This window comes from Gorilla gorilla, chromosome 19 (assembly GCF_029281585.2).
Source record: "Gorilla gorilla gorilla isolate KB3781 chromosome 19, NHGRI_mGorGor1-v2.1_pri, whole genome shotgun sequence".
NCBI lineage: Eukaryota > Metazoa > Chordata > Mammalia > Primates > Hominidae > Gorilla > Gorilla gorilla.
In genome coordinates this window covers 108,667,501-108,683,082 of record NC_073243.2, presented here as the reverse complement: position 1 = coordinate 108,683,082, position 15,582 = coordinate 108,667,501, and the positions used below count along the sequence as shown (strand labels likewise).

Below are 15,582 nucleotides of genomic sequence, written 5' to 3'. Positions count from 1 at the left end.
TTTTATTTAAAATATTTCTGAAGTTCTTTGAACTTCTCCTTCTCTCCATGAATTATTTAGAATTATGTTGATTAATTTCCAAATATTTAGATATTTTCTGGTTATCTTTCTCTTAAATATTTCTAGTTTTATTTTATTATGGTCTAAAAATATTATTCAATTACATTTTTATGACTAGAAATACGAACTGTCTCTGTGAATGTTACACGTACATTTGAAAAGAATGTGTATTATTTTGTTTGAATAAAATGTTATTTAAATATTAATTAGGTCCAGTTGGCTAATGGTGTTACTCAGATCTTTCATATTCTTGATGATTTTCTGTATAAAATGGTCTGTATAAAAGTTTTATCTACTACAGAACAATGAATATCAATAGGCCCAACTAGAATTGCACACTTGTCTATTATTTCTTTTAGTTCTGCTGTGTTTTGCTTCATGTTGTTAGGTGCATACATATTTCATATTGTTACATCATCTTAAATAATTGATTCATTTATCATTATGTGATGTCCCTCTTTAGCACAGTCATTTTCTTTGCTCTAAAGTCTACTTCTTCTGATTTTAATATAGATACTCTAGCTTTCTTTTAGTTAGAGTTTTCATGATATACCTTTTTCCATTCTTTTCCATTAATCTGCCTATATTATCATTTTTGAAGTGAGTTTGTATGGATAGCATATAAATTATTTTTACATCAATTGCAATAAACTTTGTATTTTTATTGTTATATTAGGATCATTTCATATTTATGGTAATTATTAATACATTTGGATTTAGGTCTATCATTTTATTATTTGTTTCTTCTTTGTCCTGTCTGCTTTTGCCTTTTTGCTTTTATTGGGTTATCTGCATTATTTTAATATTTCATTTTAGTTCATCTATTGCAATTTTTTCTCTCTCTGTAAATACATGTACACATACATATATATGAATATATACATATATACATACACATGTGTGTGTATGTATGTGTGTGTGTGTGTGTAATTTTTTAGGGTTTCTCTGGGGACTGTAATATATGTACTGAATTTTTCACTGTCTATTTAGAATCAATATTTTGCCTTACAACCCTAAGGCTATAACTTCTGCCTTTATATTATAGTTGTTTTCATATATTAATAATCCCACCAGAAAAACTTTATAATTTTTGCAAGCATCAAATATATTTTAAAGATCTTAAGAGAAAAAATAATATATTACACTTACTTAACATTTACCATTTCTGCTGTTCTTTCTTCATTCTGGTGGTCAAATATACATTCAAGTATTATTTTCCATCTGCTGAAAACTTTCTTAGCAATTCTTTTAGACTGAGTCTTTTAGTAACAAACTTCCTTGTTGTCTCATCTGTGAATATTTTGATTCTGCCTTCATTGCTGAGAAAAGTGGTCATTAGATATAGAATTTAAGGTGGGCAATAGTTTCCCTTCAGCACTTTAGACATATTCTGTCTCTTCCTTCTGACTTCCATCATTTTTGATGAAAAATCCACATATCTTTCTAATCATTCCCACATGGGTAATACATGATTTTTAACTGGGCACTTACTTTAGTTTGTTTCAGGCATTCATCTTTATTATGATGATGTGTTGACATGGATTTCCTTTGTTTAATTCTATTAGAGAGTCAATTTTTTCAATCTGTAGATTTATGCCTGTCACTAAACATAGAAAGTTTTCAGCTATTATATCTTGAAATGCTTTTTAACACCAAATTTCTTCTTCTCTGGGACTATGACGACATAAATATTAAAGCCTTGTTATAGGTCCCTGAGTCATAGTTAATGTTTTAATCTAGTCGGGCTTCTTAAGGTTGCTGTTATTACATTTTTCAGTTTAAAATTTCTGAGTTCTTTTTCTGTAATTTCCATTTATTTGCCCAGATGTTCTATTTTCTCATTTGTTTCAAAAAGTTCATGATTATTTCTTGGAGCTGCTTTAAAGTCTTTGTCAGGTAATGCCAACATTTCTATTGTCTTGATGTTGGCATCTTTTCCGTGTCTTTTCTATTGCAGTTGAGATTTTTCTGGCTCCTTTTATGTCAAGTAGATTTGGATTGTATCTTGGACACTTCGAATATTATGTTATAAGAGCCTGTATTATATTTAAATCCTATGAACAGCACTGATACTTTTGTTTTAGCAAAAATCTTGTTAGGCACACCCTGAAAAATTCAACATGCCCAAATTTAAAACTAGAAAATTGTACAAAATATATGAAAAAGAATCCTCTTCAGATATTGAACTACAGGTGTATTAGGACTATGATCCTTGGGGACAAAAGGGGAACAAATGAGATGAGACATATTATTTTCTCAATTTTATAGACGGAGAAACATTTTGGACCACAATATAGAAAAGGTGGTTCCAAGCTACACAGAATAAAAACACAGTTATTTCTTGGGATACTCTTGAGCATTGCCGAATACTATGACATGAATATCATAGTGGGATGAAAGTCCACAAGTATGGCAGAGATTGATGAATGAACTGTGAGGTCCAGGCTTTGGAGTCACACAACTTCCTATGAGCAGACTGGAGAGTCCTTGCTGATATATCAGGGTATGTAGTTGTATCCAGAGAAGACATTCCAAGAAGCTCAATGGACCATATAGAAAACCACATTGAAAACCGCAAGACAACTCATAGCAAAATGTATGAAAGCCTAAGATAAAGAGAAAATCTTAAAATTGGGCAGAGGAAAAACACACAATAGGTATAGAAAAAAAAAGTAGCAATTATAGCAGACTTTTTATGAGAAACTCTTCAGGCCAGGAAACAATGAAACAGCATATTTAAAGTGCTAAAATAGTCCATGTAGAATTCTAAAGCTAGCAAAAGTCACTTCAAAACTAAAAGGGAAAAAAAGTATTTTAAAAGGAACATGCACAAAGATAAGTCATATGCTGGGCCATAAAATGCATCCCCCAAAATTTGTTAAAAATCTTAAAATTGGCCGGGTTTGGTGGCTAATGCCTGTAATCCCAACACTATGGGAGGACTAGGCAGGCGGATACCTGAGGTTGGGAGTTCGAGACCAGCCTGGCCAACCTGGCAAAATCCCGTCTCTACTAAAAATCCAAAAATTAGCTGGGCGTGGTAGCAGGTGCCTGTAATCCCAGCTACTAAGGAGGCTGAGGCAGGAGAATCGCTTGAACCTGGGAGGTGGAGGTTGCAGTTGCCCCATTGCACTCTAGCCTGGAAGACAGGAGTGAAACTCTGTCAAAAAAGCAAAAAAAAAAAAAACTTAAAATCATGTAAAGTAGCATTTTTTATTATGACATGACATTTCTCCAAAACTGATTTATAGATTCAATGGGATCCCAGGAAAACTCCCAGCAGAAATTTTTGTGGAAACTGATAAGGTGATTTTAAAATGAATGTGATGCTATACTAAATGGGCAAAAGCTGGAAGCATTCCTCTTGAAAACTGGCACAAGACAAGGATGCACTCTCTCACCACTCCTACTCAACATAGTATTGGAAGTTCTGGCCAGGGCAATCAAGCAAGAGAAAGAAACAAACGGTATTCAGATAAAAAGAGCGGAAGTACAAGGTCAAGAGATCGAAACCATCCTGGCCAACATGGTGAAACCCCGTCTCTACTAAAAATACAAAAAAAAAAAAAAAAAATCAGCCAGGCGTGGTGGCACACGCCTGTAATTCCAGTTACTCGGGAGGCTGAGGCAGGAGAATCGCTTGAATCCGGGAAGCAGAGGTTGCAGTGAGCCAAGATCGCATGACTGCACTCCAGCCTGGGTGACAGAGAGATACGCCTTCAAAAAAAAAAAAAAAAAAAACAGAAGAAGTCAAACTGTCACTCTTTGCAGATGACATGATCCTATATCTAGAAAACCCCATTGTCTCAGCCCAAAAGCTTCCTAAGCTGATAAGCAACTTCAGCAATGTCTCAGGATACAAAATCCATGTGCAAAAATCACTAGCATTCCTATACAACACTAGACGAGCAGAGAGCCAAATCATGAATGAACTCCCATTCACAACTGCTACAAAGAGTATAAAATACCTAGAATACAGCTAACAAGGGAAGTGAAGGGTCTCTTCAAGGAGAACCAAACCATTGCTCAAGGAAAGCAGAGGACACAAACAAATGGAAAAACATTCCATGCTCATGGATAGGAAAAATCAATATTATGAAAATGGCCATACTGCCCAAAGTAATTTATAGATTCATTGCTATTCCCATTAAACTATCATTGACATTCTTCAAAGAATGAGAAAAAACTACTTTAAAATTGATATGGAAGTAAAAAAGAGCCCATATAGCCAAGATAATGCTAAGCAAAAAGAACAAAGCTGGAGCTATCACGCTACCTGACTTCACACCATACTACAAGGTTACTGTAACCAAAACAGCATGGTACAGGTACAAAAACAGATACATAAACCAATGGAACAGAACAGAGATATCAAAAATAAGACCATACGTCTATAACCATCTGATCTTCGACAAACCTGACAAAAACATGGAATGGGAAAAGGACTATCTATTATTAAATGGTGCTGGGAAGACTGGCTAGCCATTTGCAGAAAACTGAAACTGGACCCCTTCCTTACACCTTGTACAGAAAATTAACTCAAGGTGAATTAAAGACCTAAATGTAAAACCTAAAACTATAAAAAGCCTAGAAGAAAATCTAGGCAGTACCATTCAGGACGTAGGCATGGGCAAAGATTTAATGATGAAGATATTAAAAGCAATTGCAACAGAAGCAAAAATTGACAAATGGGATCAAATTAAACTAAAGAGCTTCTACACAGCAAAAGAAACTATTATCAGAGTGAACAGACAACCTATGAAAAGGGAGAAAACTTTTGCAATATATCCATCTGACAAAGGTCTAATATTCAGGATCTACGAGGAACTTAAACAAATTTACAAGAAAAAAACAAACAACCCCATTAAAAAGTGGGCAAATGACATGAACAGACACTTCTTAAAAGAAGACATTTATATGGCCAACAAACATGAAAAAAAGTTCAACATCACTGATCATTAGAGAAATGCAAATCAAAACTACAATGAGATACCATCTCATGCCAATCAGAATGGCAATTATTAAAAAGACAAGAAACAACAGATGCTGGTGATGTTGCAGAGAAATAGGAATACTTTTACAATGTTGGTGGGAACGTAAATTACTTTAGCCATTGTGGAAGACAGTGTAGCAATTCCTCAAAGACCTAGGAACAAAAATACCATTTGACCCAGCAATCCCATTACTAGGTATGTATGCAAAGAAATATAAATCATTCTCTTATAAAGATACATGCATGCATATGTTCACTGCAGCACTATTCACAATAGCAAAGACATGAAATAAACCCAAATGCCCATCAATGATCGACTGGATAAAGAAAATGTGGTACATGGAATAATATACAGCCATAAAAACAAAGGCAATCATATCTTGCAGGGACACGGATGGAGCTCGAAGGCATTTATCCTCAGCAAACTCATGCAGAAACAGAAAACTAAACACCACATGTTATAAGTGGGAGCTGAACAATGAGAACACATTAACACAGGGAAGGGAACAACACACACTGGAACCTGTCAGGGGTGAGGAGGCAGGGGGAAGAAGAGCATCAGAATAAATAGCTAATGCATGTGGGCTTAATACCTAGGTGATGGGTTGATAGGTGCAGCAAACCACCATGGGACACATTTACCTATGTAACAAACCTGTACATCCTGAACATGTATCCCAGAACTCAAAATAAAATAATAGGCATAAAAAATAAAAAATAAAAATAAAATGAATGTGGAAATTCAAGGACCTAGCATAGCCAAAATAATTTTTATAAAAGCAGAACAATGTGGAAGTATTTATCTTATTTGACTCCAAGACTTATTATAAAGTTATAAGAGTCAAGACAGTATCTTATTGGCATAAGAATAGACTTATAAATTAATGAAACAGAAGAGAGTTTTATAATAGACTCCTGTATATATAGTCAAATAATTTTTTAAAGGTACCATGGTGATTCAATGGAGAAAGAATATTCTTTAAATAAGTTTTGTTGTAAAAATAAATATCCATATCACACATAAAAAAGACTATGACCCTTTATTGACACCATATACAAAATTATTTCAGAATGCTTCATAACCCCAAGTGTAAAAGCCAAAATATAAATTTTCTAGACAAAAATATACAAGAAGAAAAATTTATTTTACTTTATCACAGTCAAAATTTTTTAGGACACCAAAAGCACAAAACCTAAAAGAAAACTAAATAATAAACTAAATAATAAAATGAGGTCTTCTTCCCTAAAACTTATAAATTCAGGCTAGTCATAAGTAAAACATCAGGCTAGTCATAAGTAAAATACCAGGTGAAGGACATCTACAAAATACCTGACCAGTAATTCTCAAATCTATAAAAGTCATCAAAACCAGAAAAGTTTGGGAAACTGTCACATCTAAGAGATGCCAAAGGAGATGAACATAAAACACAAAGTGGTTCCCTGGTTGGGACTCTGGAACAGAAAAAGGACATTCGCATTCAGGGAAAACTACATAAAGTAGCAACTTTAATTAATAATAACGTATCAATATTCATTCATTAGTTTTGACTAATGTACCATGCCAATGTAATATGCTAATAATACGAGAAAAGATAGGTGGGGGATATGTGAGAACTCTCTATACTCCCTTTGCAACTTTTATGTAAATCTAAACTGTTTTTAAAATCTAAACTGTTTTGGCTTAAATTTATAAAGTAAAAAATTATAAAATTCATGAACACTAAAATTTCTGCTCTTTGAAATACATCAATAAGAAAATTAAAAGTCAAATCCACAAATGGGAAAATTTTCCACACTATGTATATTTGACATATTACTTATATTCAGAATAAGTACAAACATTTACAACTCAATAATGAGACATAAAACCCAATTTTAATAAAAGAAGGGGACTAAAGATTAAACAGAAAATTTACCAAAAACTACATATGCATAGCCAATACATACTTAAAAAGATGCTCAACATTAGTCATTAGGGAAATGCAGATTAAAATCATAGTCAGATACCACTATACACCCATCAGAGCGGCTAAAATTAGACAAGATTGACACTATTTTTAGTGAGTGTGGAGCAACTACTTAGCTAGTAGAAGTGTGAAATGGTACAGCCACTTAGGAAAACAGTTTGGTAATTTCTTATAAAGGTAAACACTCTCTTACCACATGTTCATGCAATTCTGCTCCTAGGTATTTACCCAAAGTCTTATGCACGAATGCTCCTGGTAACTTTGATTATAACTGCCAGATGTTGGAGCCAAACCAAATATCCATCAACAGATGAATAGACCTTCTTGCACATCCACATAATGTAATACCACTCAGCATGTGAAAAGAGTGAATTACTGACACACAACAATATGGATGAATAGTAAATGCACTATTTTGCACAAAGGAAGTCTGACACAAAAGTGTAATCCCATTTACACAAAGCACAAGAAGGAAAAACTGATCTGTAGTGACAGAAGGTCAATCAGTGGCTGCTTTGGGCTGGGGCTGAAGGATGGGGATTGACTGGAAAGGGGCCCCAGGAAACCCTCTGCGATGATGAGAATTTTCTATATCATGAAGTGGAGTAGTTTCAGCAGTGTACACATTTTTCAGACTCATCAAAATGTACACTTAATATGTGTGTATTGTATTGTTTGCAAAATTATACTTTCACAAAATTTATTTTTAAAAAGCAGGACCCAAGAGCAATTCTAGAAGGTAAGTAGAGGATACATTCCACCAGAACCCAGAGTAAACCCTAGGCAGAGGCTGGGAGAGGGAACCAGCCATGTGGCAGTCAGCAGAGAGTGGGGAAACGATCCTCGGTACTGGGCCAGCGCCTGGTGAGTGACTGATAAGGTGATTCCTTTGGGCTGCAGCTCCTAGAAGCAGTGTCGTAAGCTTGGGAAACCATGCAGCAATGCACAGGGGAGCTTTGGGCAAACACAGATAGGAAGAAGAGTGATGAGCAGATAGGCACACAGTGACTTCTCCTACACATTGTGGATCAGTGGCGATGCCTTTAAATAATGTTGCCCATTCTTCTTGAGACAGGAAAACTTAAGCTACTCAGAGATTACTGAAAACATTAAAACACTGATATGTTTGGTTTGGGGGTACTCTGACTTCATGTTAAGCATAATATGGTATGGGTTGATTCAGAAAAATCAAGATGAAATCTCAGAACCAACTGTCAAATAAAATAACTCTTGCTTGAGAGGCAGCCCTCAGTAAAACACACAAGGACCCTGTCAGTAAATACGGAAGTATCTACTGTACATGCCCCCATCTCCAAATAAAAACTTGAAACGATGGCAAAGTTAACATCAGTTGCACACACACAAACACACCACATGCACACAAATGTGAGGTTTACAAGACAGGGCACAGTGAGAAAGACCATAATCCCAGGCTGCGTGACACGAGGGTTCTAACTCAAGCCACCCCTTAGGGACAGAGGCCGGGAAACCCGTGGTGAAAGTCCCCAGCGTGGATGGGAAGAACGACTCTGTGCTCCACTCAGTTGCCAGTTTGTATTGCCATGGAACCACCCAACAGCCATTTCAACCTGGAAACCATTCTGTGTGTTCAATCAATGAACATGGGTACTGGACACGGATTTTGAACAACACGATCTAAGGCCCAGAGAAGTGTAAGAGCTTTGAATGGCAGTGTTCTAACATGTGCCTGACTGATGGGAGGTCTGTGGACCAGAGTGTTCTGAGCTCTCCCAGGTGAGCTAGGCCTTGCTCTGGACATAGTGGGGCTGGAGGGATGGCTTCGGCCCCGCGTTCTTCTTGGACTGCTCTGCCGTCTGCCTTCTGATACATGGCGGTCTCCTGTCTCTGGGAACACATGGGTGTGGTGCAGCCAAATGTGTGGGACCTCAGCCTTCCCCACTTCTTCATCAACTAAGCACTAAACAAGCGTGTGGATCTGCTCACGAACGTGCTCACAAACTCACACACACACCAAGTGGAACTCCACACTGCATTTTTTTCTTTCTTTCATGGCCAAACTTCTGGGGGGGAAAAAAAAATATATATATACATATATATATATACACATATATATACCTTTTTCCTGAATTGTTTATGGGTATCTCCTCTCTTGAAAATGCACCTGCTCTCCTCCGCAGGCCTAGCAAGAGCCCCTCTCTCACCCCTCAGCCCCCACCCAAGCTGTGACCCGACAGACGTTGCCAATGCCTTCTGGTGGCCACCCCCTCATTGTTGCTATGGCACTGTTGTGCCCTGCTTTCTCACAAGACCTTTGCCAGAAACTCCTCCCTGATCCTGCCTTAAATGCAGAGTCCTCTGCCGGCCCCCACCCTTCTTCTTCTCTGACCCCAGGCACTTCACCCCACCCTGGCTTCAGCCTACTTTCCTCACCTGCCCGCGCTCAGCCGGCTGCCTCTTCCCAGTGGGCCGGGACTGAAGGGTAGGGATTGAGCAAGTGCTCACACGCACCTTCCTACTTGCTCACCTTACTTCCACTTGGATGCGCTATCATCACTCAGGCCAGACGCATCACCGCAAAGCCCACCCAGCTGCCCTCTCAGAATGCCCTTCTGCCTGGCCCCATTGTCCCTGTTGTGAATAATGCCACAGCCACTCAGAAACGCGTCAGAAAGGAGAGCAAGTCCTGGAGCCTCCCTTCCACAGCCGCTGGGAAATGATTCTGATAGGTGACGTTTTTCCAGTTCCCACTGTGGTCCAATCCCCACAGAGAAGCTGGGGACTTGGGGCTGGCATGGCCAGGGGAGGGTCTCAGGGTAGCCTGCCCATTTTACTGATATGTTTCTGTAACAGAATCCTTGTAGTGGGAGTGGGCAGGTGTGAGTGTATGACAAATATACACATAAAAATATATATGAAAAGTTTATATATGTGTGTACCTATATGTCCACATATTTTCATTCAATACTCATCTATTCAATCAACTATTTGAGTGTCAACTAAATGTGTATATAAAGATAGGACCATATTGATATTGTAATTCCTCTCTTGGATTCAACATTCTGTGATGTCCAACTGAAAGTGATGGTGCTCTTTATGACAAGAATAATCTTTAAATGGTTTAGACATGAGCAGACTTGATAATTGTACTAATAACATACTTGTATCGGTGGTATTCTTGAGAACTAGCTCTAATTCATTAACAGTTTGAAAACACCAGGTGGAACTTCTTCAGTGAAAACTGCAAAAATGCACTGCACATGTGGAGGGGCTAAGGCGAGATCTGTATTCTCATTCCGTAGTTACAGCCTTCAGTTTTGCTTTCTTAGCACTGAAGATTGCCAGCCAGCCTGAGCAGGAGCCTCACCCATGGCCCCAGTCCTGCGGGCAGCTGGAGTGGGGCAGAGTGCTATTTGGCAACCCACACACACACAGGGAGGGCAGATATATCTGGTGTCCCCTACACAGTGTTTAAATTTTTAAAAATCACACAAAAGTGATGGTCACTGTCTTTTCTTGAAAACATGTGAGTCCAGCTACACCAAGCTTCCCACAGGATTGCCATCGGCTGAAGCAGGCTGAGCTGGGTGGGCTCTCCGGGTCACTGTGGGCTCACCATGCTGTACTGGACTCCACTGGCCTTTGCAAATGTTTAAATTCATGATCCCAGCTCTACTGAACCAGGAGTTGGCAAGTGTCTTCTGCAGAGGACCATGCAGTAAACATTTCAGGCATCCCAGCCCCTTCTGTCTCTGTGGCAGCTACTCAGCTCTGCATTTCTGCTGCAACACAGCCTCAGATAATACCTAAGCCAATGTGCATTGTTGAGTTTAATAAAACTTTATTCATGGACACTGAAAACTGAATTCTCTAGAATTTTTACATGGCAAAAAATATATATATATTTTTTTTTGTTCAACCATTAAAAAATTTATACAAGTGATTATTAGCTCCAGGGCCTTAAAAAAGCAAGTAGTAGGCCAAGTGTAACCTGTGGGCTACAGTTTGCTGACCACTAGACTAGTACACAGACTTTGAGAATTAGACAAATTTTATTCAAATCAACTGTTCGCATAAAGCAATCCGTGTGCATGAGACTTCACCATGATACCAGTGCTGGGTGGGCCCCATCCCTTGCTATCACAAATGCTACTCTAAAACTGGAATGAACACAGATAAGACCAAAGGAGAAAACTACACAAGAAGGCATGGGGTCACTGTTGATTTTGACTGACTGGCTCTCCTGTAGGTAAATTTCCAGATGCGGGTAAGACACAGAGAGTGTGACAAGGCCGGGGTAAGAAGGCGTTGGTCACAGGGATTGCAAACTCAGGCAGAAGGACAAGAGAATGATGGGCTCCTCCTAACGAAGGGACAAGGAAGAAGCCTCCTGAATTCAACCTGGAACCTTCCTACAGCAATTATGAAAAGGGAACATACAAGATTGACTGGAAAATGGTGACAACCTCATTCATTCTCATCTCTCCCAGCAGGAAAGCAATTAAAAGGTGATCTTTAACTCATGGTTCTCAAGGAGTGTCCTTTAATTATGTTTCCCTGCTCCGGCAAGTTTAAATGTGTACATTTCTGGCTTCTGTTAGCCTTAAACATGATGTGAGACAAGCCGGCAGAGCTTACATTCTGCTCTCTATACGACCTTGTTTTAGGCACCCTGGCCCTAGCGTTTCCAGGGAGAGCATTGAGCCTTGCAAACTCAAGGCTATTAGCATTGCTCTGAAAAGTAAACAAGTGGAGGATAGATTCCAAAATAGTGACCCCGGCTTTCAAGAGCAGGTTTGCTGGTGTCTGTTGGGCTGCATTGCAGAGACGGTTTCCACAGTTGTCATGTCCCCACTGAATATCAAAATGGGCTACTCGCCTTTCCTCGATGTACCCAAACCTCAGCATTAATCAGATTTTGTAAATCAGATTTTGTTTGTCAATATTCTAATTAAGAGTTTGAGAGACTAGACATGAGGCAGATGGTATAGGTGTGAAAGCAAAACAATTTTACTCTATTCCAAAGGAAAATACAAACAATGCCAGATAGATACCTGAAGCTACATGTTTTCACCCGCAAGACACATAGGGAAGGGAAGAAGGTAGAACAGCACTGGGGTCAAGAAACAGCTGCTGATGCATTCTCAGCAAACCTTTAATGTTCACTCCCAAAATCACTTATCCCCATACACTGAAACTATAAAGAGATTATTTTATAATCAAACGTAAACATAAGGGTTAACTGAAAAGTATGACATTTACAAATTATTTTACAGAAAGCTGTAAGGAAGTTCAATACCAACGAGGAAAAACTCAAATGTGGATATTTTACGTATGTCTGTATGGATGTGTAAAAGCATTTATATCACCCCGAAGGAGAAAAGGTGTTGAGAGGAGTGTGCTTAGGTCCAAGTAAATTTAAATTAATCCTGATTCTTGTGTTGTCCTGATCACTGGGTGTCATTGATTTAAAAGGTCATACAGCAATTGCAGTGGGTGACGGAGATGTGGTGAAGGGAGGGTTCTGCCCGGTGTTACTTTAACCATGTGAATTGGAAGTGGGAATGGGGTGTATCCAATATCATCTTTCCAGGAAGAAGTCCCCGGATAAGGTTTCCATCGGTCAGATTGCAATTCAAAGACCATGTGTGCCCCAATTTTCTGGAATATGCCTGGCGAAGGTCTAAGCAGGGATGCAATAAAACCAACTCTTGGAGACCCCTCACATCCAATGTTATTCTTCTAATCCCACATATTCAACTAGAGGTTTGCTTGACTCTTTCCAAAACTGGATCCAATTTTCTTTGGCAATTTGTTGCCTCGTCTGTTATTCCTTTATTCAACAAGTTCTTCCTGAATTGCCCAAAAACATGCTTTTGAAATGCTGATATGGATTCTAAAATAGAAGATGTTTGCACTTTTAGGATCAAAAAAATACTGCTGTGTTTTATTTCACAACAGCATACTGTTCACAGAGCGATCCTCTTGAAGCTGCCCAGAATTGGTTAAACTTCTGAGAATAAAGAGGAAAAAACATCCCTTATGTCCCACATGTTTTATTCTCTGTAACATAAAACTCTTCGCTGGTTATGAAATATGCAATGTGATTAGTAAGTAGTTAAAACTATAAAAATTCCATCATTATTTTTCTATGGGGAATACCTGATTTTACTGAAAGTGTGTATCACACATAAAATGTGACCAATAAGTACTCACATTTGAACTTGTTCAAATATTGTATAGTAAGCTGTTTATATGGCATGTTAATTTAAAACACACAGTTCTCATTGACGGTTATAGCCCATTTGTCAATATTATATAAATTAAGTGTTCCTAAAAACATATTTTGACACCAAAGGCAGTGTGCATGCTGAAGGAGTTATGACGATTATCCCTGGAGCAGGTCCTGGCTTAAACACAGAAACACTGCAATTGGCGCTGTCACAGCACCCAAAACACCTAATTATAATAAAGTGATTTCCAAGTTGAAAATACATGCTGTCCTCAGCTGTCAAATGGTTTTGAAACTCAGCTTTAGCAACAGAAAAGGCTTGATGTTTACTCAGAACTAGTCAGATCTCCCTTCAAACAGTGTCAAAACAAACCTTCTTCCTAAGAGGCTTCTCCTACTAGATGGCTTATAGTTGGGCCAGAGTAGGGTGGTCCATGGTACTTTTAACACTTAATGTCAGATCACAGAGGAAACAATTGTGCAAAAAAAAAAAAAAAAAGGAACATGTTTTCTAAGTTTAAGCTTCATTTATACGAAGCTAACTAAACACATTTTGGGCCTCAGCTTGGCTTTCTTCCTGGGGCTGACATCTTGCAGCCATTCCCACTTTTCCCCACAGTGAAGCTCTGAGACCCCCAGTCTGCCCCACATCGTGTCTTTGCTGTCCTCTCATAAGCAGCACCCCTGGTGCTGACTGGTTGATGGAATGGGACTCCAAGCTTCACCTACTATTTGGTCCCCCTATCCTGTGTCCCTCCATGTGCATGCTAACATATATTTTTTTTGGACAGACATTGAAAGACCTAATTATTAACAACTACATTATCAATAGAACTTAGAATAATCAATATTTATCTAGCATCTATGATATGCTAGTAAAACATTACTATGCTTTTGAGTTCACTTACTTAATCCTCACAACACCATACAGAATAAGCACTCATACCATTTTGAGGATAAAGAAATTGAGGGACGGAAAGATTAAGTAGCTTGCCCCAATTTAGAAACTTATCTCCCTGTCAGAGCTGGGAGTCAAACCACCTGTCTCACAAGGAACTGACCTGCAGAAGGTAAAGCAGAAGTGTGTGCTTGGCTCAGATCTTCAGCAGTGTAGGTGTGGGGACGTGTCCACTGTCCTCCTCCATCTCACCACTGGAGGCAGTGTTATATCCAAACCAGCCTTAGGTCCAAGAATATTCTTAACAAACCGAGTGCAGTCCAAGGCACTCACCAACCACTACTAGTATGAGAATTAGTAGGGGCCATAGTCACCTGTGTGTCTACATGCGTTATCTAAATGTCCACTAGAATCAAAAAATAATAAGGGCTATAGAATGAAAGACCACCATCCCACCTTTGAAAGTAGCCAATCAATGGCTATGCATTACCTCTTACGCTGTGCAAAAAAACCGTACTATGGAGAATATAAGCCTACTGGCCATAGCTATCTTTCCTCAGCCCTTACTACATCCTGAGGGCTGCTACAAAGAGGAAGTTTTAAATCAGCACCTCCATGTTGCAGATGACAAAGCTAAGACCACCACAAATAGTAAGTCATTTCCTTAAGACTGTCCGGCTGGCCAACTGCTCTACCAGCCGTCACTGTTATGAACTCTTTTGTACACGGTCTTGTATCTTCCTAACAAGAAAGTGTCCTTCTTAAAAGAGCATATTACAGCCTCCTTACTAGAACAGTCAGGAAAATTGGAAAGGAAGACTCAGATGTGTGGAGATAACTAACAAACAGTATAACGCAATGTATGGTGATAATATTAGAATACTGTATTTTAATATTTGCATCCTATGACTTGCTGTAGGGTCTCTATTTCTAGATATCGCATGTGCAGTCAGTGTCTATGCTGTAAATAATAAAACAAGCCAGCACGTTACCCAGCCCTGATCTCACAGGGCCATGGCCTATTTTCCATTCACACCTACATGCTAAGTGGATCCTTTATAATGCTGCATTGGGAGAACAATGAGATAATTCTAGAATGACAAGAATTATTATCTTGGGGGTTCACTGGGCACAGTCAGTATTTTCAAGAGAAGAAATAGATGCATGCAATTCCTAAATTTGTGTGATAATACACTGTGTGATAGCAAGCTTCTACTCTGCCATTGGTAAACCAACATCCAGGGAGAATTTCAGTAATGGGTGTGGCTGGGAGAATCATGACTGTGGTTCGTGTTCTCCACCAGTGGCAGTGCCGTTGGCTGGCTTCGACTCACACTCGCTGCAACAATTGCAAGGGAATAGGCCCCGAAGGACGGGCTTGGCAAGCATGTGCCGTGAGCCCCGGGAGACCAGGCAGGAGGAGGCATGAAGCTCCTGAGTGTCAGGGGAGACA

General features: G+C 38.9%; 2 long non-coding RNA genes across 2 annotated transcripts in view; both read right to left on the bottom strand.

Annotated features, from left to right (window-relative positions):
* The window catches only part of LOC129527954 (uncharacterized), a 119,183-nt gene that overhangs the window by 78,143 nt on the left and 25,458 nt on the right, over nucleotides 1–15,582 (bottom strand). The gene's annotated exons all lie outside the window — the stretch shown is intronic.
* Nucleotides 2,181–9,195, bottom strand: LOC101150094 (uncharacterized). Its single transcript, XR_002003294.1, has 3 exons — nucleotides 9,118–9,195; nucleotides 3,160–3,220; nucleotides 2,181–2,666 (listed from the first exon to the last, which is right to left on the bottom strand). It is a non-coding gene; the product is annotated as an uncharacterized lncRNA (long non-coding RNA).